The sequence below is a fragment of the Pristiophorus japonicus genome, chromosome 10, assembly GCF_044704955.1.
Source record: "Pristiophorus japonicus isolate sPriJap1 chromosome 10, sPriJap1.hap1, whole genome shotgun sequence".
Lineage (NCBI taxonomy): Eukaryota > Metazoa > Chordata > Chondrichthyes > Pristiophoridae > Pristiophorus > Pristiophorus japonicus.
Window position 1 is genome coordinate 137,367,765 of NC_091986.1, and position 24,669 is coordinate 137,392,433.

General features: G+C 44.1%; 1 protein-coding gene across 4 annotated transcripts in view; it reads left to right on the forward strand.

Annotated features, from left to right (window-relative positions):
• The window catches only part of nck2b (NCK adaptor protein 2b), a 156,987-nt gene that overhangs the window by 21,952 nt on the left and 110,366 nt on the right, over positions 1 to 24,669 (forward strand). The window contains exon 1 of one of the 4 annotated variants that reach the window (XM_070892111.1): positions 13,432 to 13,469. The exons of the other annotated variants lie outside the window; for them this stretch is intronic. The gene's annotated coding sequence lies outside the window, so the exon portion shown is untranslated. Of the gene's footprint in view, positions 1 to 13,431; positions 13,470 to 24,669 lie in introns of those variants that run through there. 4 annotated transcript variants of the gene reach the window in all.

Here is a 24,669-nt window from a genome sequence, read left to right on the forward strand (position 1 = left end):
TTCTCTCTCCCTCCTTTTTTAAAAAGTGGGGTTACATTGGCTACCCTCCACTCCATAGGAACTGATCCAGAGTCAATGGAATGTTGGAAAATGACTGTCAACGCATCCACTATTTCCAAGGCCACCTCCTTAAGTACTCTGGGATGCAGTCCATCAGGCCCTGGGGATTTATCGGCCTTCAATCCCATCAATTTCCCCAACACAATTTCCCGGCTAATAAGGATTTCCCTCAGTTCCTCCTCCTTACTAGACCCCCCGACCCCTTTTATAACCGGAAGGTTGTTCGTGTCCTCCTTCGTGAATACCGAACCAAAGTACTTGTTCAATTGGTCCGCCATTTCTTTGTTCCCCGTTATGACTTCCCCTGATTCTGACTGCAGGGGACCTACATTTGTCTTTACTAACCTTTTTCTCTTTACATATCTATAGAAACTTTTGCAATCCGTCTTAATGTTCCCTGCAAGCTTCTTCTCATATTCCATTTTCCCTGCCCTAATCAAACCCTTTGTCCTCCTCTGCTGAGTTCTAAATTTCTCCCAGTCCCCAGGTTCGCTGCTATTTCTGGCCAATTTGTATGCCACTTCCTTGGCTTTAATACTATCCCTGATTTCCCTTGATAGCCACGGTTGAGCCACCTTCCCTTTTTTATTTCTATGCCAGACAGGAATGTACAATTGTTGTAGTTCATCCATGCGGTCTCTAAATGTCTGCCATTGCCCATCCACAGTCAACCCCTTAAGTATCATTCGCCAATCCATCTCAGCCAATTCACGCCTCATACCTTCAAAGTTAGCCTTCTTTAAGTTCTGGACCATGGTCTCTGAATTAACTGTTTCATTCTCCATCCTAATGCAGAATTCCACCATATTATGGTCACTCTTCCCCAAGGGGCCTCGCACAACGAGATTGCTAATTAATCCTTTCTCATTACATAACACCCAGTCTAAGATGGCCTCCCCCCTAGTTGGTTCCTCGACATATTGGTCTAAAAAACCATCCCTTATGCACTCCAGAAAATCCTCCTCCACCGTATTGCTTCCAGTTTGGTTAGCCCAATCTATGTGCATATTAAAGTCACCCATTATAACTGCTGCACCTTTATTGCACGCACCCCTAATTTCCTGTTTGATGCCCTCCCCAACATCACTACTACTGTTTGGAGGTCTGTACACAACTCCCACTAACGTTTTTTGCCCTTTGGTGTTCTGCAGCTCTACCCATATAGATTCCACATCATCCAAGCTAATGTCCTTCCTAACTATTGCCTTAATCTCCTCCTTAACCAGCAATGCTACCCCACCTCCTTTTCCTTTTATTCTATCCTTCCTGAATGTTGAATACCCCTGGATGTTGAGTTCCCAGCCCTGCTCATCCTGGAGCCACGTCTCCGTAATCCCAATCACATCATATTTGTTAACATCTATTTGCACAGTTAATTCATCCACCTTATTGCGGATACTCCTTGCATTAAGACACAAAGCCTTTAGGCTTGTTTTTTTAACACCCTCTGTATGTAAATCTATTTTAAAGACACAAATTTAGGAAATGACTCTCTTCTAGTATATTTTTAACTTGCCAGCTGATTCAGAAAGCTAAGACTTTTTATACTGATGTAATTCAGTTCAGGTTGCAAAATCTGAACTAGTCCATCCCTTGGAGTTCATTTTTGTATATTTCAGTGGGGAAATCATCTGATAGGACTATAATTATTGTTCCCAATCATTCTGACAGTAATTTTTTGAAAAAAAGCATCTAATAATTTGTGTGTAAACTTCCCCAGTGGCTCTGGAAATAGGCTGCGTTTTTTGGCTTGTGTGCTTGCCAGCCTGGTTTCCTCCCATCCACCTTAATGGACAGGAAAGTGCAGACTGACGCGTACACAGTGGAAAGTGCAGACTGACGCGTACACAGTGGAAAGTGCAGACTGACGCGTACACAGTGGAAAGTCTTAGCCATGGTGTCGAGTGAGTAGTTCTTTTCTGGCACGTTTAAGACCTGAGCCTACATGAAGATTCCCCAGAAATGTGATATTTACCCCTTTTAAGAATAAGTTCAGTTTTGAAGAATATTAATTTAGGAATGTCTCATAAGTAATATTCGTTCCTATTATAAATTGATTATATTGGGGATAAACTATAAATGAGCTATGTAGCATTGTGTCTTTCCAAAATCATCTCCCTCCGATGACTTTTATTTCCTGGTCATCCTGGTTTGTACATTGAAACTGAAGTTGGAAGAAAATCCTTAGAAAATCCTTATAAGGAATTTAATACCATAGGAAAAAAAATAAGTCATCCATTTATATCCAACTTGTTCTTGAGAGCTTGCTTGTACAGATTGCTCTTAAGCCCTTGGGCTAAACCAGCCCATGGGTCTGAATCCAACAGTATCAAGTTACTGATCAAAGTAGCTAGCCAGTACAGTGACGAGCAGAGTGTTGCTTTGATTGAAATCTGAATGTTTGCACTGTGGTCCTAATTCCATATTTTTGAAACCGGCCTCTTGAAGTGAAAGTGTTTCTGTGAACTAAAATTAAAGTCATCTCATCATAGGCAGTCCCTTGGAATCGAGGAAGACTTGCTTTCACTCTTAGCATGAGTTCTTCGGTGGCATAAAGTAAAGAATATTCAAATGACAGTGAGTTTGTAACAGTTTCAAATGTGTTAACAAGCATGATCCTAGCTCCGTTTCTCAGTATGGTCTGGCTGGAGAATGTGCTGTAAAATTCAGGGCTAGAATTTGCACTTAGCCCACCCATTTACCGCCCGAATATCACCAGCGGTAATTTCGACATTCAATTACCACTGGCGTTGCTGGAAATCGCCCGCCCGCTTATACCGCCCAAAATTCACCCCCAGTGCGAAATTTACCAGTTCGCCCGTTTTTACCGCTCACTACCGCTGGAGAAACGTACCGCCCATTTTTCACAGACCTAACTGGCCTTATCTCAGCGTCATGACTCCATCTTTGAAAATCATCTTTTTTTGAGGAAAAGGCTGTGTCAAATTGCCAGCAGTCTAAAATTGATTTGAGAGTGATTTCTGGAGTAGTTTATAATAGATTTTGATTATATTTTGGATTATAATAACATTGACTTTAATTCAAACAAATTTTGTGGAAATCTGAACATTTTTGAGTACTTTAAAAGAAATGTGTCCTGTACTTTCAGTGCCAATATTGCTAACTACTTATATGATGCAGAATAGAGCTGGAAGAAGTTTCGTTGAAGAACACTATGTGCCCAATCAAATAGGACGAAGACTCTTGAGCAGGAGGAGACCTTGCCCTCAAAGAAATTACAGGGAGCACCGCTCGTACCTGTACTTGACCGATGCGCAGTGCGTTAGAAGGCAGCGCTTCTGAAAAGAGGTCATCACTGAGCTATGTCAGCTCATGAGGCAAACGTGCAACCTATCAGCACCGCACTGCCTGTTGAGGTGAAGATGACTGCGGCACTTTCTTTCTATGCATCTGGTTCATTTCAGGCATCAGCTGGTGACCTATGCGGAATCTCTCAGTATGCCACACATCGCTGCATTTGCCAGGTAGCTGATGCACTTTACTCTCTCAGGATAGATTTTATTAACTTTCCAATGACCAGGGAAACATAGAAACATAGAAAATAGGTGCAGGAGCAGGCCATTCGGCCCTTTGAGCCTGCACCGTCATTCAATATGAGCATGGCTGATCATGCAACCTCAGTATCCCACCCCTGCCTTCTCTCCATACCCCCTGATCTCTTTAACCGTAAGGGCCACATCTAACTCCCTTTTGAATATGTCCAACGAACTGGACTGAACAACTTTCTGTGGCAGAGAATTTCACAGGTTCACAACTCTCTGGGTGAAAAAGTTTCTCCTCATCTCGGTCCTATATAGCTTACCCCTTATCTTTAGACAGTGACCCCTGGTTCTGGACTTCCCCAATATCGGGAACATTCTACCTGCATCTAACCTGTCCAGTCCAGTCAGAATTTTATAAGTTTCTATGAGATCCCCTCTCATTCTTCTAAATTCCAGTGAGTATAAGCCTAGCCGATCCAGTCTTTTCTCATATGTCAGTTCTGCCATCCCGGGAATTAGTCTGGTGAACCTTCGCTGCACTCCCTCAATAGCAAGCACGTCCTTCCTCAGATTAGGAGACCAAACTGCACACAATACTCAAGGTGTGGTCTCACCAAGGCCCTGTACAACTGCAGCAAGACCTCTCTCTTCCTGTATTCAAATCCCCTCGCTATGAAGGCCAGTATGCCATTTGCTTTCTTTACTGCTTGCTGTACCTGCATGCCTACTTTGAATGACTGATGTACCATGACACTCGGGTCTCTTTGCACCTCCCCTTTCACTAACCTCTCACCATTCAGATAATCTGCCTTCCTGTTTTTGCCACCAAAGTGGATAACCTCACATTTATCCACATTATACTGCATCTGCCATGCATTTGCCCACTCACCTAACCTGTCCAAGTTCCGCTGCAGCCTTTTAGCATCCTCCTCGCAGCTTGCACTACCAACCCATCTTAGTGTCATCTGCAAACTTGGCGATATTACCTTCAATTCCTTCGTCTAAATCATTGATGTATATTGTAAATAGCTGGGGTCCCAGCACTGAACCTTGCGGTACCCCACTGCCTGCCATTCGGAAAATGTTCTCTAGTCACGTCAATACATTACCCCCAATACCATGTGCCTTAATTTTGCACACTAATCTCTTGTGTGGGACCTTGTCAAAAGCCTTTTGTAAGTCCAAGTACACCACATCCACTGTTTCTCCCTTATCCACTCTACGAGTTGCATCCTCAAAAAACTCGAAGATTTGTCAAGCATGATTTCCCTTTCATAAATCCATGCTGACTTGGACCGATACTGTCACTGCTTTCCAGATGTGCTGCTATTACATCTTTAATAATTGATTCCAGCATTTTCGCCACCACCGATATCAGGCTAACTGGTCTATAATTCCCTGTTTTCTCTCTCCCTCCTTTTTTAAAAAGTGGGGTTACATTAGCTACCCTCCAATCCATAGGAACTGATCCAGAGTCCATGGAATGTTGGAAAATGACCACCAATGCATCTACTATTTCTAGGGCCACTTCCTTAAGTACTCTGGGATGCAGACTATCAGGCCCTGGGGATTTATCGGCCTTCAGTCCCTTCAATTTCCCTAACACCAGTTCCTGACTAATAAGGATTTCCCTCAGTTCCCCCTTCTCGACAGACCCCCGGTCCCCTAGTATTTTCGGGAGGTTATTCGTGTCTTCCCATATAGATTCCACATCATCCACGCTAATGTCCTTCCTTGCTATTGCGTTAATCTCCTCTTTAATCAGTAACGCTACCCCACCCCCTTTTCCTTCCTGTCCTTCCTGAATATTGAATACCCCTGGATGTTGAGTTCCCAGCCTTGGTTACTCTGGAGCCATGTCTCCGTAATCCCAATTACATCATACCCGTTAACATCTATCTGCGCAGTCAATTCCATCCACCTTATTACGAATGCTCCTCGGAGCCTTCAGGCTTGTTTTTTTAACACTCTTTGTCCTTTTTGAGTTATAAAGTAATGTGGTCCTTTTTGATTTTTGCCCTTGATTTCTCTGCCCTCCACTCTTGCTTTTCTCCTTCCTACCTTTTGATTCTACCCCCTATTTACTTCCCTCTGTCTCCCTGCGTAGATTCCCATCCCCCTGCCATTTTAATTTAAACCCTCCCAACAGCATTAGCAAACACTCCACCGAGGACATCGATTCCGGTCCTGCCCAGGTGCAGACTGTCCGGTTTGTACTGGTCCCACCTCCCCCAGAACCAGTTCCAATGTCACAGGCATTTGAACCCCTCCCCCTTGCACCATTCCTCAAGCCATGTATTCATCTGAGCTATCCTGGAATTCCTACTCTCACTAGCACGTGGCACTGGTAACAATCCTAAGATTACTACCTTTTTGAGGTCCTACTTTTTAATTTAACTCCTAGCTCCCTAAATTCAGCTTGTAGGACTGCATCCCATTTTTTAACCTATATCATTGGTACCTATATGTACCACGATAACTGACTGTTCACCCACCCCCTCCAGAATGCGCTGCAGCTACTCTGAGACATCCTTGACCCTTGCACCAGGGAGGCAACATACCATCCTGGAGTCTCGTTTGCGGCCGCAAAAACGCCTATCGATTCGCTTTACAATCGAATCCCCTGTCCCTATAGCTCTCCCACTCCTTTTCCTGCCCTTCTGTGCAGCAGAGCCACCCCTGGTGCGATAGACTTGGCTGCTGCTGCCTTGCCCTGATGAGTCATCTCCCCCAACAGTACCCAAGGTGGTGTATCTGTTTTGGAGGGAGATGACCGCAGAGGACTCCTGCACTACCTTCCTTCCACTGCTCTGCCTGATGGTCACCCATCCCCTATCTGATTGTATAACCTTTACCTGCGGTGTGACCAACTCACTAAACATGCTATTCACGACATCCTCAGCATCGCGGATGCTCCAGAGTGAGTCCATGTGCAGCTCCAGTGTCGCAATGCGGTATGTCAGGAGCTGCAGCTGATTACACTTCCTGCACATGTAGTTGTCAGGGACCCTGGTAGGGTCCCTGATTTCCCACATAGCACAGGAGGAGCATGACACGGGTCTGGGCTCTCCTGCCATGACTTAAACCCTTAGATTAACTTAATTGGTAACAATGCCAAAGGTTTCTTACTGATAAGAGAAGAAAAAAGATAAAGAAAAAGAAAAACTACTCACCGATCCACCAGCCAATCACTTGCCCTCTTGATTGTGACGTCACACTTCGATTACTTTTTTTACTTCTTTCTTACTTTTGACCCTGCACCAGCTGCAGCTAGCTGCTCGCTCCTCGCTGCTCCTCCCCGAAGAAGGTGGTGATGAGCTGCCGCCTTGAACCGCTGCAGTCCATGTGGTGAAGGTACTCCCACAGTACTGTTAGGGAGGGAGCTCCAGGATTTTGACCCAGTAACGATGGAACAGAGTGAGAGGGATTTGGGTTTTTCAAGGTCCAGGGTGTAATAGACTGTATGCACATTTCCCTGCGAGCACCTGTAGAGGAAGCGGAATTGTACCGAAACCGAAAGGGATTCTACTCCCTGAACGTGCAGCACATTGTTGACCACAAGCAAATAATCATGGCAGTAAATGCAAATTTTCCAGGGAACATCCATGATGCATACATCTTGTGTGAGAGTATGGTGTCTGGCAGAGGAGCAGCGAGAGATTGTGGTAGAGGTGCGGTAAATGAGGGTACGGGGCCCAGAAGAGCCGAGGGCCCAGGAGCAGCACGGTCCAGCCCACACTGCGATATGTGTGTGCACTAGGTCTGTGCAGCAGAGCAGGTCTCCAGTCGCCCTGGTTAACCCTTGCCACTGGATAAAGGCTTAGCTCTGTCAAACTTGTGTGGTGGCTGGTGTGCAACGATCACCACACGTTAAAATAAATTCACGCACAGGCACCTTCTACCTCCTCAATTGGAGTTCAGAACTGGAACATCGGGTCCTTCATTGAAACACCTGTGAAATCATGGGAGCAATTCATCCTTGTTTGAGGGACCACCTAAGATGATGATGACCTGTTTAAGAGTCGGCCACAAGGTCACTGCTGAATACTGGGGGATAAAGGATATGCCAGCTGGCTCATGACCTCCCTGCGGAAGACTGAGACAGAAGCCGAGAAGCATGACAACAAAAGCCATATAGCCACACGCAATATCGTTAAAGACAATTGCAGTGCTGAAGCAACGCTTCCAATGTCTGGACCACTCCGGAGGTAGCCTGCATTACCATCCTGAGCAGGTTGCTGAGTTCGCTGTGGTGTGTTGCATGTTGTACAATTTAGCCGACAAGAGAGGACAAGAATTGCCAGAAAGGACTGCCAGACCACCTCAGGAGAGAGGGGTGGAGGAAGAGGACGAGGAGGGAGACAGGGAGGTCGAGGAGCCTGGCGATGAACTCGTGCCACACACCCCTCCTTTGCTTGAACGTTGTTACATTTCACCCTTGTATGGCCATATATGTAACCCTTACAATTATTGTTACGCCTTATTTTCCAAAAGTGAGTGAGACACTGCACAAGAATGGTTCAGTTGAATACATTTTTTCAATAAATTTTGAATTTTAACAAGTTTAAATTGAATAAAATAATATTTTTCAATGAAATGTTTTCAAACCAAACATTGTCAACAACAACAACAATCATTTAAAAACAACGCCTCCTCCCACCCTCCATCATAGTCATAGGCAGTCCCTCGAAACGAGGATGACTTGCTTCCACACCGAAAAGGGATGAGTTCACAGGTGTTTCAATGAAGGACCTAATATTCCAGGTCTCAAGCTACATGTTGAAGGGTGGAAGATGCCTGAGCGTGGATCTTTTTAAAGTATGGTGGCTGTTGCACCCCAGCCGCCACACGGGCTTGACAGAGCTAGGTCTTGGTCCAGTGGCAAAGATTAACCAGGACGACTGGAGACCAGCTCTGCTGCACGGACCTAGTGCGCACACATATCGCAGTGTGGGCTGGCCTGTGCTTCCCCTGGGCCCTCTCCTCTTCTGGGCCCCGTATTCTCGCCTCTCCTGGACCCCGATCACATCCCATTACAATCTCTCGCCGCTCCTTCGCCCTGACCTTGCCACTCCTGCTATACCTGCCCTCACTGCAGTCAGCCATTGCCCTCCAACAGTAGCACGCGCTGCTCCCTGAAGTGGTATGTCGCCGCACGCTGCTTCCTCTAATGGCCCCGGCCTGCGAGTACGGGGCCCAGAGAGGGACACAGGGCTCCTGGGCCCAGAGAGGGACACAGGGCTCCGGGACCCAGCTGATCGCTGGGGAGGGACATGGGGACCGGGCCGCGCTGTAATGGCGCGGCAAAGACCCACCGGGAGACGGCTCCGCACAGAGGGATTGCCGCCGCGCTGGGCGCTTCTGCCCGCCCCCCGCCCACAACCTTTGTTGTTGATTGGCTGGTTCCTTCCTTCACATTAGCCCGGAAATCGATGCGATCCTGGCCTGCAAGATCCTCCAAGGATTCTACCTGCGGCAACATAATAAAACATGACAATAGATTAAGAGTTATTAATCAGAGCATGATAAAAGTTATTACTTACTCTCGCCGACCCAACAATATCGTTCTACCGCTTGCGGCACTGGTTTGCCCCCCCGCATAGGCAGATGACACCACCTCAGCAATCTCTCACCAGATTCTCTGAAACGATTGGGGCGGGTTTTCCGCGTCCACCCCGAATCAATTCCTCCCAACGAACCTCCACCTCATGCACCAGTGCTTCCTGCGCCTCCTCCAAAAAGCGCGCTGCCCTCCTCCCCCCACCTGGCTCTCTCTCCACCTCCATCTCTTCTTGCATAATTTATATTAATATTTATAAATTGTATAAATTATACATATTTCTATTAATTGCTTTATATAGAATTTATTTATTTATTAGTATAATTCAATTTATATTTAATATTTCTTTATATTAACACTGCAAATGCTTTATATATCCCTGCCTTTTCACAAACTGCTCGCTCTCCTCTCTAAGTCTCCTCTTTGTGCATGCGCAGGGTCACCCTTGACCCGTGAAATCGCAGGAAAATGTCTGCATGTGCAGAGAAGAGGAGAGGCTCATTGCTAGGGGCGCACCAACCTTTCTACAGGAAAGAAGATTGCCGTCGCCGGGGGAGCAACACTACCGCCCGCTCCCGCCCACTACCGCCACCGCCGATATCAGACAGCTGAAACTTGGGGGAACGGACCTTGGCGGTATTCCGGCGGTTCTAAAGACGCAACCGCCGGAATACTGCTAAGATTCGAGCGGTGGCGCTGTAAGTGCAAATTCTAACCCTCCGGACTTTTACGGTGAAAGTTGGTAACTGTCTCAGCTGAGCCAGTTTGTGGGTTCAAGTCTCATTGTAAGACTTGAGCACCGCCAAGTTTTGGATTTTTCATAATTTTTTATTCAAAGAATGGAATTTGGGATTAAGTTATTTTAAAACAATGAATTTGCGCAGGTTTATGAAACCTCAAGACATTGACAACATGTCCCAGGCCCATTATTCAGGATAGGCCTCATTCATTTGGAGAACAGCATGAGGTATTTTCTTTGAATCCACACCAAAGAAGGGAGGAGAGGTAGCCATTTTCTATTGAGGGGGAGGAAATCAGCATCATAGTCCCCCCCTGCAAACCCTGCTGCCGCCCCCCCCCCCCAAAAAAAAACCTGGGAACATAGAAGGGCAAATGAGTTGTAAGGTTTTAAACAAGGCCCAGAGTTGGAAGGTTAGTTTTAGCAGTTTGAGGTAGTCTGACAGAAAGTTAATGCCAGAAACAAGTAAGTCATACCATGAAAGGGACAAGGCGCATGGTTTATTATTTATTACCAATTTTTTTGAGGCGAGATTATATTAAGTAAGTGGAATTTGCTTTGACGGTCATTCAGTACATTCACTTGATGTTTGAAATGAAACAGCTTGACAATTTATATCTGGCCTCAGCTCACCAAGTATTCCATCTTCGAAAGATTAGAAGAAGCACACGTGAGCACATGTGTGACAGACATAACCAGTTGAACTCTCGGGATACGCTATAATTTAATTCAAAATTTAACTGTACAGGCACTTATTTAACTGCTTAGAGCACTTGCAGGAGTGGCCAATTGTATCTGGGAGGATATCGAAGGCAGACCTGAAACTTGTAATAAGCAGATAATCTAGCGAACACTGAAGTGCAATACTGAGAGAGTGCTGCATTGTAAGAGGAACTGTCTTTCAGATGAGACATTGGGCTCAATTTTGCTGAAGCCCGTTTTCTGGCGTATTGCCAGAGTTACGCCTGTTTTTCTAGGCCAGAAATATTTTGCCGAAGTTTCCCCGATTGTATAATTCAAATTTGGCGCCGCGCAGCGTGTCCAGTCGCCTCTGGGTGGAGCCTGCTGTCTGCGCCGAAAAAACTATGCCACACCTTCTGCACATGCGCGGAAAAAAAGTGACATTTTTGACGTTATTTCAATGGACACGCATGCGCAGTACAGCTCCGGGTTGGCAATCGAACATTTTTAAAGAGCCAGTTGTGTGTGTGAGAAGGAGTGCCGTGTGAGAGTATTGGAAAAATAGGATCTGCAGCAATACAAGATGCAATACGATGCAAGGACCAAGAATTTCATACAGGATGAAGTGGAGGCACTAGTTACTGTGATTGAGACCAGATAGCAGGAGCTGGACACCAGCAGAGGTCACACAAAAGTTCCACCTAAAGAAATGAAGAAACACTGGAATCAAGTTGCAGAAAATTACTGCGCAATGATGACCACCACGAGATCTGGAGGCCAGTGTAAAAAGAAGTGGCAGGACCTTGGTCAAGTAGTGTAAGTAATATTTTCATTTTATTCAATGGAATTGCAATCGTAAATGTGACCAGCTGTATATGTCCCACCCAGCAGAAAGTCACCCTCTCGAAGAGGTTGCCTTTTTATCTTTGCAGAGGAAGGTGGCACATAATAAAAGGGAAAGAACTCGAACAGGAGGAGGTCCGGCAAATCTGCAGCCACTGATACCCTTGGAAGAGAGGGTCACTGTTTTGATGGGTCCTGCCTGGAGAATAGCAACTACCACTGCACAAGCTGGGCCCACACTCAAGAGAGAGGGTAAGTCCTGCAAATTCCACAGTCTGGCTTTGCTAAATGTTAAGTACTGCGTGGGCTAGCCATGCTTCGGTTCCTGGGATGTCTCCTTCAGCTATGCTTCGGTTGATGCAATGTGCTATCATTCATCATGGCCCTTCAAATCAGCCTGCTGCCTGTGCTGTGTGAGCCTATTCATGCCTCCCACCCTGCCCCCTCCTCTGCTGCTAACCATTTGTCTGTGCTGTTATATTTTGCAGAACTTGAGGCCAACCCTGATGATGCAGAAGAAGATTCAGACGAGGACGAGTCTGAAGAGAACATCTTCCAACCCCACTCTCCAGACCAAGAGCATGGTGGGGTGGAGGAGATGGATGAAGCCCCCACTGTTTTACTGACTGGTGGAGTTGCAGGTGCTGCCCATTGAGGTGACTTGTGGTTTGAGTATTGATGGGACATTTCCTAACGTCAGAGGCTGGGGGTCCCAGTGGGGTGCTGCAGCGAGGCACACCCAGGGCCCCACCTGCCGAGACTGCGGGTTCCAGTGGTGTGGTGTAGCGAGGCGCACGCAGGGCCCCGTCTTCCGAGGCTGCGGGTCCCAGTAGTGGGGTGCGAGCCTCACTCGAGGGGAAGGCGAGCTCGACCGTGCTCTCCTGAAGTGCAGGATCTAACAGATGTGGTTCAGATGATGGCAATGAGTGGGGAGAGCATTGACCTTACGCGATCACTCCTGGACACCATCAGTGGGGTGGGTGACGAGGTAGCAGGACTGGCGGGAGAAGTAATAGCAATCTCTTGAGAAATGGGAACGATGTCAGTGCCCATGAGGGAATATCACAGGTAGGTGATGCGCTGTCAGTGAACATCAGGGAGGGAATGTCAGAGATGGTGCAAACACTATCACTGACATGAGGGAGGGAATGTCAGAGGTAGTTGAGACAGTTTTTCTCAACATGAGGGAGGGAATGTTGCAGGTTGTTGAGACGCTGTCGTGGGGCATGAGGAATAGCATGCTGGAGTTGGCTGCTGCAATAAGGGAACACGCCCAGACCCCGCGCCCATTGACGGAATCAACTGCCACTCCCACTCCATCCCCACACCAGCCTCTGAAGAGCCCCAAGTCGGACCCTCCACATTGCCGCCTGCCAACCACCCCCCCCCCAACCCTTCAATAGGTGCGTACTACCCGAGATCTTAAAGAATAAACTTGGTACCAACCCCAGAAACACTGCGCCACCATCTGCGGGCAGGGGTGGTGGAGTCATCTAGAACAAGCGAGCGGGCGGTCTTAAAATAAGGTGGAGGAGAAATGGGTGCAGCCTTTCTTTGCTGCTGTTATTATTGTTACTGTTGTAAATGTTCTTAAATTAAAAGATTTTTGTAGGTTATGTAAATTTACAAGTTTAAAAGTTTTTAAGTGATCTTAGAGTTTGTAAGTGATCGTAACTGAAAACTTTAAAGTTTGGTACAAGAATAATTTTTGTTAAGTACAAACTGTTAAGCTTTTGAATAAAATATATTCTGAATTATGTTCATTATTTGTTCCATTATTAACACAGCAGGCAGGACAGGTTCTTTGTTCTCTCTCCTCAAGGTCTGCATGGATGGACTTCTCCTCTCCTCCCCCACCCCCCTCCCTGCCTCTCCCAAACTCATTGCAGTCTTGTGCCTTGTGCAGCAGCCTTCCGATCGGCACCTCCCTCCCCGGGCTCAGTGCAGAAGCCTTATGATTGCCACCTCTTTTCCCCCCCCCAGGCTTGTTTTCCAGTCGAGCCCCTGTATCCGGGGCGCATGGCCGATTCTGACGGCCAGCGCTACAACCTTCCAGCCCTATTTGAAGACGTTCGGTGATGACGTGAGTAAAAAAAAAAAAAAAAAATGAAAACTTCAAAACTCCAAGAAACTTCCACGTACTCTGTTGAAAAGTTAAAAAACAAGTTGAACTTTATTATGGATATTTCAAGTGTTAGAGACTCCCTTCAAAAACTTCGATTAAAAGACAATGGTGTCTTTCAGTGCCAATTTTTCAATGTGTGCTGCTTTCTGTTAACTCACCAGAAGGTTTTTCGGGAGTGGCCAGGTATGCCGACCTGGGATCAAAATTTTGGGGGCAAAATGCGAAAAATGCTGAAAATTGGCGCAGACATGAGGGAACCCTATGACGTCAAAAAAACCTAACCTAGAAAAATCGTAACTAAAGCAGTTACGCCAGCGCAGATTCCAGGGGGAAACTTTGAATTAAATAATTATGCCAGAAAAAAAGCCGTGCGCCAAAAAAAACGACGCAAATGACCCAGGAAAATTGAGCCCATTAAACTAAAGCTCAATCTGCATATTCTGGTGATTCAAGTGGAAGTAAAATATTATATAGCACTATTTGAAGAACAGTGGGAAGTTCTCCTTGAGTGCTGGCCAACATTCCTGCCTCAACAGCAGCAGCAAAAAAATATCCGGATTCACTGGTCATGTATCTCTGTGTGTAGCACATTTTGGGCATTCTGAGGACATGCATGTGTTCCCTCTCAGATTTATTGATGTGATGGATATGGTAATGAACCAAAGACTATTGTGGACAGATGACCAATTTGTCATATAAGATTAGGGTTTTATATGTAAAAAGGAAGAAAGAACTTACATTTATATAGCGCCTTTCAGGATGCCCAAAGCACTTTACAGCCAAAGTAGTACTTTTGATGCAGTCGCTGTTTTAACGTAAGAAACGCAGGAGGCAATTTGCACACAACAAACTCCCATAAATAGCAATGAGATAATGACCAGATAATCTGTTTGTGTGATGTTGGTTGTGGGATGAATATTGGCCAGGATAATTTCTTTGCAATAGTGCCATGGGATCTTCTACATCCACCTGAGAGGGCAGACGGCCACATTTTAACATCTGTTATATATATTTCTTCTTTGCTCATCCTTGAGACAGGATGGCATGAGAATGTGATTATTGTTTTCATCCAATAGCTTTAGGATGAAACCACTGATACCGCAAATACCAATTTCAGCATGGATTGTACCCAAGATTTGCTATGTCTGTGAGGTTTAGTTCCACATATATATGGTTCACTTAATTATAGAGGAACTTTTTAATGTTTTTTAATAGCTTTTCATTCATGAGACAGCAGTGGAAGGATTTCCCAGTGTCTGTAGTTTACACTTTATTTAAAGTTCATTTTGATGAATTTATGTTTCCGATACCTATGGCATCTATAGAGCATTTGCATGCACTCTAAATACTCCTACAAATTTAGACTGTGTTAATACTTCACATGAATTCTTTAAATATAATGAGGTGGGATGTTTTGCAGTATACATTTTGGATTATGTTATATGTAAAAAAAAAAAAAAAGTGCGGTAAGGAAGTTTCTATCCTTAGGTTGAGCAGAGTTCATTCCACTGTCACTTGTTTCTGCTGCACTGGTGATGTGCCATGGTGCTGCTAATATTGTGCGATTGCACTGTCTGCAAAGTAGCTTAGTTCCTGTACCTTATCTACTGAGGTCCTACAGTTAGCGTAATGCAAAGGCTTTCTATATTTTTGTGCGCCACTAGAATTCCCTTGTTAAAGTTGCACCCTATGTGCGTTCTCAACATTATACAATCTGCAGGCGTTGATTAACCGGGAGCCAAGGTAGGTCAGCGAGCATAGAGGTGATGGGTGAACGGGACTTGGTGCGAGTTAAGACACAGGCAGTGAAGTTTTGGATGACCTCAGGTTTACGGAGGGTAGAATGTGGGAGGCCAGTCAGGAGTGTGTTGGAATAGTGAAGTCTAGAGGTAACAAAGGCATGGGTGAGGGTTTCAGCAGCCGATGAGCTGAGGCAAGATCGGAGACGGGCGATGTTACGGAGGTGGAAATAGGCGGTCTTAGTTATGCCACGGGATATGTGGTCGAAAGCTCACTTCAATGTCAAATATGACACTAAGGTTGCGAACTGTGTAGTGCAGCCTCAGACTGATATTAGGGAGAGGGATGGAGTCAGTGGTTAGGGAATGGAATTTGTGGTGGGGGCCGAAAACAATGGCTTTGTTCTTCCTAATATTTAATTGGAGAAAAATTCTTCTCATCCAGAACTGGATGTTGGACAAACAGTGTGACAATTTAGAGACCGTGGAGGGGTCGAGAGAAGTGGTGGTGAGGTAGAGCTTGGTGTTGAAAGTGTACATATGAAAACTTTTTGGATGATGTCGCCAAGGGGCAGCATGTAGATGACAAATAGGAGGGGGCCAAGGATTGATCCTTCAGGGACACCAGAGGTAACAATGTGGGAAGGGAAGCCATTGCATGTGATTCTCTGGCTACGATTAGATAGATTAAGAATGGAACCAGATGAGTGCAGTCCCACCTGGCTGGATGACGGTGGAGAGGCGTTGGAGGATGGAGTGGTCAGCTCTGTCAAAGGCTGCAGACAAGTTAAGAAGGAAGAAGAGATAGCATATCATTGTCACCGTCATAAAGGATGCCACTTGTGACTAGTGAAAGTGTCTTTGACCAAGCTTTTGGTCATCTGCCCTAAATTCTCCTTATGTGGCTCCATGTCAATTTTTGTTTTGCCTTGAAATACTCCTGTGAAGCGCCTTGGAGTGTGTTACTATGTTAAAGGCGCAATATAAATACAAGATGGTGTTGCAGACTCTTTGCCAATGAAGGTCAATGGGCTGATAACACTTTTACACCACTGTGAAACAAGAATCTGCAGTGAGCAGTTACTGTGTGTTTGATTAGATCTGCCTCCATTTTTTTTGTCTTATGATGCTTCCATTAGTAGCTGCAGGTTAACCCCATGGTGCTGGGCTGCACTTTCTTTCCTTTTCAGTTATGATCAATGAAAACCCATACAACCTAGTCTTCACTGGGCCAGGGCAGGCCAGGTGGTCACTCTCTCCTCTTGCCCACCCCGCTAGACATGAAGAGCCTGGCAGGGCTGGGCCGTGGCTCGTGTCGATCCCCTCTCATTTCATGTTCGGGGACTGTGTTCGGAGGTGCTGAGATGGAAAGTTGTATGGTGGCACTTGGATGTATGGTACCTGTGCATTCACAAATCAAACCTCTCAGACAAAATGTACTTGGGGTTAAATGAAATTATTAGTCATGCATCAGTGGTGGTGACAGCACTTCATGGCCTTTGCTGTGCAAATGGATTTCTTTCTTACCATACAAATACAGACTTACACGGTGTGGAAGCAAGATTATTAGAGACATAACGTATTGTTTAAAAAGAAAAAGGAATCAAGCTTGTTAAAATAGGACTGTGAAGATTTGGCTTCTGGTACAGTAACTTGAGACCCCTGTATTCTATTTGAAGAGACGATAGTTAGTCCCACAGGCACTTTATACACTTCAGTTTCCCGGTGGGCATGGAGATAGAGGTGCGAATGATGCTTGTATGTGTTTAGAATATGAATAATTTAAACTTTTTTTTTTCCTTGCAAATTTTCTTCTCTCTGAAAGCGCTGACTCTTGCTGGGGTACGGTTCCCTTGGCACTGGCATGCCTACACAATCGTAGATTGAAGCACAGCTGAGCATGATCATCATCATCATACCTGACATCTGTGCGAACATGCTTTCTCGCAGGAATTAATAGATGGAAGTCAAGAGCCAGAGCCATAGCTGCTGATTTTCGCTCCTTAGCTGTAGTCCCTCAATTACTGCCCCTGTTGAAATCAGTTAACTCAGAACCTTTCTGGTTTGTATGTTTTCATACTCTACCTGGAAATGTCTTTATCTTGTCTTCCAATACAAGTTGACATAACCCATCGATCATCTCTACCCTCATTGTATTGTGTGTAGCTAAATAGGTCCCTTCTCCTACTCTTACTTTGCTGCCTGTGCTATCTTTGGATGCAGTTGCTTTCTACACCATGACAGCTTGCATTATACCTCTGGCCTTCTACACATTTCTACACACTTCCTCTGTATTGTTGTGCTTGCACTTTACATTGGCATTATTCACCTTGTGTTGTGCATATCATCCATCTTGTACACAGTGTATGCATTACTCTCATCTCCATGATCCCCTCCCCCAGCAACAGGTGGCTTATCTCTATTCACCATCTTTCCTTTCTTGCTCTTGGTCTCTCATTTGCTCTCTCTTCCCTCACCCCCCCCCCCCCCCCCCCATCTTCTTGTGTGCTGCATACATCTCTTCTAATACAGAAAAACAGAATACATCATTTTTAAGAGGAAGGACTGAGAAATTGTGCACAACAAAGGTTAGAGGGCACTTACTTTCAAAGAGAATGCATGGATGGCTTTTGATTAGCTTGTGCTAACTGTAGAAGTCAGACAACTGAAGAATGGTTCATGAATGTTGAAAGTATAATGAATACAGCACTCATTGTGCGATTTTCCCACCTCCCACTTTACATGTTTGACTACTCCTTTGTTGACCATCCTCGGGGTTAGTTATGAGATTAGGATGCCATTAATCACTTTTTTGTATTTTGTGCGTTGTGACCTAGTTGTTGAGCGCAGTTGCTCACTTTTACTGTGCCACTTGTGTAATGTTTAAGTGAGACTATTAGAGTTGTGTTACGTGTTCTTCGAAAGAAAGATGAGTAATAAGCCAGTCTAGATCTGCCACTTTTGTTTGTGTCTACATTTTTATAATTTTATTGAGGATACTGACGCTGAAAGTACTGTCATCTGGAAGGGGTTCTGAAGATTGTACTTTGATATTACCAGCTACTGTAGATGAGAGTGGACTGGCGATAATCCACATGTAGGAATGGGACAACCATTTAATGATTCCATAACTATAACTGCAGAGAACCTGTGAAAGTAAGAAAGAAATAACTTGCATTTATACATCATCTTTCATGGCCTCAGGATGCCTCAAAACGGTTTACAGCCTGTGAAATACTTTTGAAGAGTAGAAACGCGGCAACCAATTTGTACCAACAGCAATTAAATAACTGACCAGAGCATCTGTTTTCGGTATAAAAACAGAAAAGGCAGGAAACACTCAGCAGGTCGAGACCTGAAATGTTACCTCGGTTTCTCTACAGATGCTGCCTCAGCTGCTGAATGTTTCCAGCTTTTTCTGTTTATTTCAGATTTCCAGCATCTGGAGTATTTTGCTTGTGTTTTCATCTGTTTTAGGTGTTGGTTGAGGGATAAATGTTGGTCAGGATACTGGGAGAAATCCTTGTACTTCTTTGGCCTCGGTTTAATGTTTCTTGTGAAAGATGGCATCTCCGACAGTGCAGCAGTCCCTCAGTACTGCACTGAAGTGTCAAAAGTCTAGATTATGTGCTCAAGTCTCTGGAGTAAAGCTTGAACCCACAACCCTCTGACTCTGAGGCAAGAGGGCCATCGCTGAGCTAAGGCTGACATCTGTGAACTTTTGAGATGGTCTTTAACCAATAATCTTAGCACAGTTGCTGCTGTTTTCCATCATAAAACTCCTGTTTTTAAAAAAAAATATTGCTTCAGAACCACAAGAGAGAGCGATGACTGTTTGTAGATTCTATGATAGCAAGCATTGCAAAAAAAGTCTTGTCATGATTATGATATGAGGAAGGACTGGTCTGGGAAGTTCTTTCAGTGTTACATAGATATTCAGTGCTTTGTAAAGTAGAATAGAACAGTGTGCTTTTAGGACTTCTTATTGCATTGTGATTCAGTCATCAATATTTGAAGAAGAAAAGTATTTTATCCCTTTGTCATGCTACAGTGGTAAATTATGCAACCTGGTGTAATCATTAGCTAGTTGCAGTATAAGCACATGGATGATGAGTATTTCATAAATTGCACATGAAAGTCTACTAATTAAAAGTTACAGAAATCTTGGGGTAGAATGTGGAATTTGATCAGAAATCATTTCAAAAAAATTAGGAAGCGGGGAGTATTTGTGAGATGGTTTTCTAACTAATAAAATGAGCCAGGTTGCTGCTGTTATGAATGTAAAGGGATGTTGACGGTGGGTCCACAGGAGTTTTAATGATCTAATCTAATATGGAAACTAAATATCAACTACTCAAAATTGGAACAACAAATCTGGAATAATAACATTTGGAAGGCAGTCGAGGGACAAGATGCAACAAAAGATTTATTGAAGCCTTTCAACTGGCTGTGCAATTAGGCAAACAAATGAAATTCAAAACTGATAAATATGAAGAATTACCTGTTTGTTGCAGAAAATGTGCATTTTACATTCTAACATGTTGAGCTGATATTTAGTGACTTAGAGGTCCTGGGAATGATAATTGGTTCATCACTTCCAATGTCAGAACATTAACAAAGCAATTAAAAGCACTCAAATGAATGCTGGGCATTATAGCCAGGATAGTAGAGTATGTGTTTGCAGAGGTTATACTGGGGCTCTACAATGCACTGGTCAGAATATTTAGAATATTGGCCCTGAAATTGCGGTCGGAGGCTTCCCGCGGGCAATTGCCTCCGACCTGAAACATTTCTACGAAAGTACCTGGTGGTCCGGGAGGAGCCTACTATTCCGGTGGGGAGGCCTTCACTTCTCGCGCTGCGAACTGCACTCCCGTCCTCCAGGTTCCCACGCAGAAGGTGCAGTCACTTGGCTGCTCAGCCAATCAGGTACTGTATTCCACACCTTTCTCATTAATAGCAATGAGAACTCTGTATCTACGAGTTCTCATTGCTATTAATGAGAAAAAAAAAGAAAGACACTAAACACATGTAATAAAAAATAAACACACCTCACAACTTTAATTTCCATTCATTTTAATTAATAAATATCTGAATTTTTTTTCCCCTGAGTTTTTAAAAAGTTTTTTAAATTATGGTTAAAAATAAATGTAACTTAGTGGGCAGGGTTTTAAAAAATGTGTTTTTTAAATTTAATTATATTTTTGTCTGTTTTTAAACTCTTATGCCTGTAGAAGCAAGCGCAGAGCCTACTTTTATCAGGCACAAGAGTTTTCAGGACATTTGCTGGGCAAGATATGGGTAAATACCGCAATCTTGCCCTTGCAAATGTCCTCGCTCCCGAGATGCTCTAGCTTGACAGATCGGAAAAGTCGGTTTTCAGCGCATGTGCATACGCATTGTGCACTGAAAACCGGCTTTTGTGATGCCTTCCCGGGTCCGTAGAAACTTCGTATGGACCCGGGGAGGCCGGAATTTCAGGGCCATAGTGTTCAATTCTGGTCAGATGTGCAAGTATCAGAGAGGGTATACAGAAGCGCACCAAAATTTATCCCAAGTGTAATAGGGATCAGCTATAAGAAATTTCAAGACACATTGAAGAAAGAAAGAGCCTTACTGACGTATACAAAACATTAAATAGTGCAGAGGGTAAGATTGCTTCACATTAAGGTAGGAAAATAGGACAGAGAATAAATTTTAATTGATAAATAGTTTTAAACTTATAAGTATTGGGAAGAATTTCTTTACTCTGCATGGAAATGGATCAATTTACCATGCAAAAATATTAGCTGTATATAAAATGCAGTAGTATGCTATTACTGAAGATTTGAGTTACTGGAGGGATGGGTCTCGATGTCTCTCGTGTGCGTTTACTTTGCACGTAAAGGAGAGGGAAAAACTGATTGCATGCTTCCTCTTTGGTTGTGATTCTGTGCCTCAGAGGGGTTCTATTGGAAATAACATGCAGATAGGGTCAAATAATGTCACATGCCTGGGACCAGCTTTCCCCTCTCTCCACTGCTATTGGGCATAATGCAAGAGGCTTCAAAGGCAGCATTTGAACAGGGCGGTATTTTAAAGAGATGGCAGCAAGTTCTGTGAAATACTCCTTTGCAGTTCTGTCCCTTTTATATCTCCAAATTTTTATCTGATTTCCCCGGTCTTAGGAATGTATTGGTAGTCAATTTGTGGAAGAACTGAGGTGGGTTAAGAAACCAGTATCCCTGCCTACAGAATAGGGGACCCATTTGTGATTTTCTTATACAGTATTTATGTAGTGAAGATGAGGAAAAATGCAAGCTCTAGATACCACAGAGATGACATCACGATAGGAGGATGCCAGCTACAATGCCATTACACGATTATCTGGATTTATCATCATCGTAGAATATGTTTGGACCTTAGTGAGGAGCATTATCTTAAGTGATTGAGATTCAGCGGGGAGTTAGTTACAGGACTTTGTGTGACCTGCTTATGGCAGACTTGATGCCATGCTGCAAGACTGCTCGTCTTAAGTCAAGGTAACAAGTGTGTTAATCTTTATGCCTCGGAGTTTCTAGCGACCATTAGTCAGTTTAGCGGTGCATTCATAGTCAGCGATGCATTGTTTGCCGGAGCCGGCCAGTACATTTCCTCCATGGAACCCAGAGGTCACAAACCCAAACACTCGGCTGGGATCCCCAAAGACCAGGAAACGATCAATGGCACAAATCATAACAAAATCGATGAGTTAACGGCACAAATAGATACAAATGGGTATGATCTGATAGCCATTACAGAGATGTGGTGCAAGGTGACCAGGACTGGGAATTAAATATTCAGGGGTACTTGACAATCTGGAAGGACAGACAAAAAGGAAAAGGAGGCGGGATAGCTCTGTTGATAAAGGGTGGAATCACTGAAATAGTGAGAAATGATATTGACTCAAATGATCAGGATGTTGAAACAGTTTGGGTGGAGATCAGGAATAATAAGGGGAAAAAGTCACAGGCAGGTGTAGTCTATAGGCCCCCTAACAGTAGCAACTCTGGTCGGAGTATAAACCAGGAAGTAGTGGAGGCTTGTAAAAAGGGACCAGCAATAATCATGGGTGATTTTAACCTCCACATTGATTGGACAAATCAAATTGGTCAGGGTAGCCTTGAGGAAACGTTCATAGAGTGCATAAGGAAAGGGTTCTTTGAGCAGTATGTAACGGAACCAACGAGGGGCAGGCTCTCTTAGGTCTGGTTCTGCGTAATGAGACAGGATTAATAAACAATCTCCTAGTAAAGGATCCCCTTGGAATGAGTGATTGAATTGCAAATTCAGATGGAGGGTGAAAAATTTGCATCTCAAACCAACGTACTAAGCTTAAATAAAGGAGACTATGAAGGTATGAGCGCTGAGTTGGCTAAAGTGGACTGGGAAAATAGATTAAAGTGTAGGATGGTTGATGAACAGTGATGTACATTAAAGGAGATATTTCACAACTCTCAAGAAAAATATATTCCAGTGAGGAGGAAAAGGTGTAAAAGAAAAGATAGCCATCCATGGCTAACTAAAGAAATAAATGACGGTATCCAATTAAAAACAAGGGCATGCAAAGTGGCCAAAACGAATGGGAGGACAGAAGATTGGGAAGCTTTTAAAAGCCAGCAAAGAATGTCTTTTTTTAAAAAAAATGATTAAGAAAGGGAAGATAGACTATGAAAGTAAACTAGCACGAAATATAAAAACATATAGCAAGAGTTTCTATAAGTATATAAAAGGAAAGGAGTGGCTAAAGTAAATGTTGGTCCCTCAGATGACGAGACCGGGGAACTAGTAATGGGGAACATGGAGATCGCAGAAACTTTGAATAAATATTTTGTATCAGTCTTTACAGTAGAGGACACTAACAATATCCCAACAGTGGGTAGTCAAGGGGCTATGGGGGGAGGAACGTAACACAATCACAATCACCAAGGAGGTCATACTCAGTAAGATAATGGGACTAAAGGTGGATAAATCCCCTGGACCTGATGGCTTGCATCCTAGGGTCTTAAGAGAAATAGCGGCAGGGATAGTGGATGCATTGGTTGTAGTTTTCCAAAATTCCCTGGATTCTGGGGAGGTCCCAGCAGATTGAAAAACTGCAAATGTAGTGCCCCTATTTTAAAAAAAGGAGGCAAACAAAAAGCAAGAAACTATAGACCAATTAGCCTAACATCTGCGGTTGGGAAAATGTTGGAGTTCATTATTAAAGAAGCAGTAACAGAACATTTGGAAAAACATAATTCAGTCAGGCAGAATCGGCATGGATTTATGAAGGGGAAGTCATGTTTGATAAATTTGCTGGAATTCTTTGAGGATGCAACAAACAGAGTGGATAAAGGAGAACCAGCGGATGTAGTGTATTTGGACTTCCAGAAGGCATTTGACAAGGTGCCACATAAAAGGTTACTGCACAAGATAAAAGTTCACTGGGTTGGGGGTTATATATTAACATGGATAGAGGATTGGCTAACTAACAGAAAACAGAGAGTCGGGATAAATGGTTCATAAGGACAAAAGAACATAAGAAATAGGAACAGGAGTCGGCCATACGACTCCTCGAGCCTGCTCCGCCATTCAATAAGATCATGGTTGATCTGATCATGGACTCAGCTCTACTTCCCTGCCCGCTCCCCATAACCCCTTATCCCCTTATCGTTTAAGAAACTGTCTATTTCTGTCTTAAATTTATTCAATGTCCCAGCTTCCACAACTCTCGGAGGCAGTGAATTCCACAAATTTACAACCCTGTGAGAGAAGAAATTTCTCCTCATCTCAGTTTTAAATGGGCGGCCCCTTATTCTAAGATCATGCCCTCTAGTTCTATTCTCCCCCATCAGTGGAAGCATTCTCTCTGCATCCACCTTGTCAAGCCCCCTCATAATCTTATACGTTTCGATAAGATTATCTCTTATTCTTCTGAATTCCAATGAGTTGATGCCCAATCTACTCAACCTTTCCTCCTAAGACAACCTCCTCATCTCTTGAATCAACCTAGTGAACCTTCTCTGAACTGCCTCCAAAGCAAGTATATCCTTTCGTAAAGATGAAAACCAAAACTGCACACTTCAGGTGTCGCCTCACCATACCCTGTATAGCTGTAGCAAGACTTCCCTGCTTTTATACTCCATCCCCTTTGCAATAAAGGCCAAGATTCCATTGGCCTTCCTGATCACTTGCTGTACCTGCATACTATCCTTTTGTGTTTCATGCACAAGTACCCCCAGGTCCCACTGTACTGCAGCACTTTGCAATCTTTCTCCATTTAAATAATAACTTGCTCTTTGATTTTTTTTCTGCCAAAATGCATGACCTCACCCTGTTCATCCTCTGGTTGGCAACCAGTTACTAGTGGGGTGCCGCAGGGATTAGTGCTGGGATCCCAACTATTTACAATCTATATT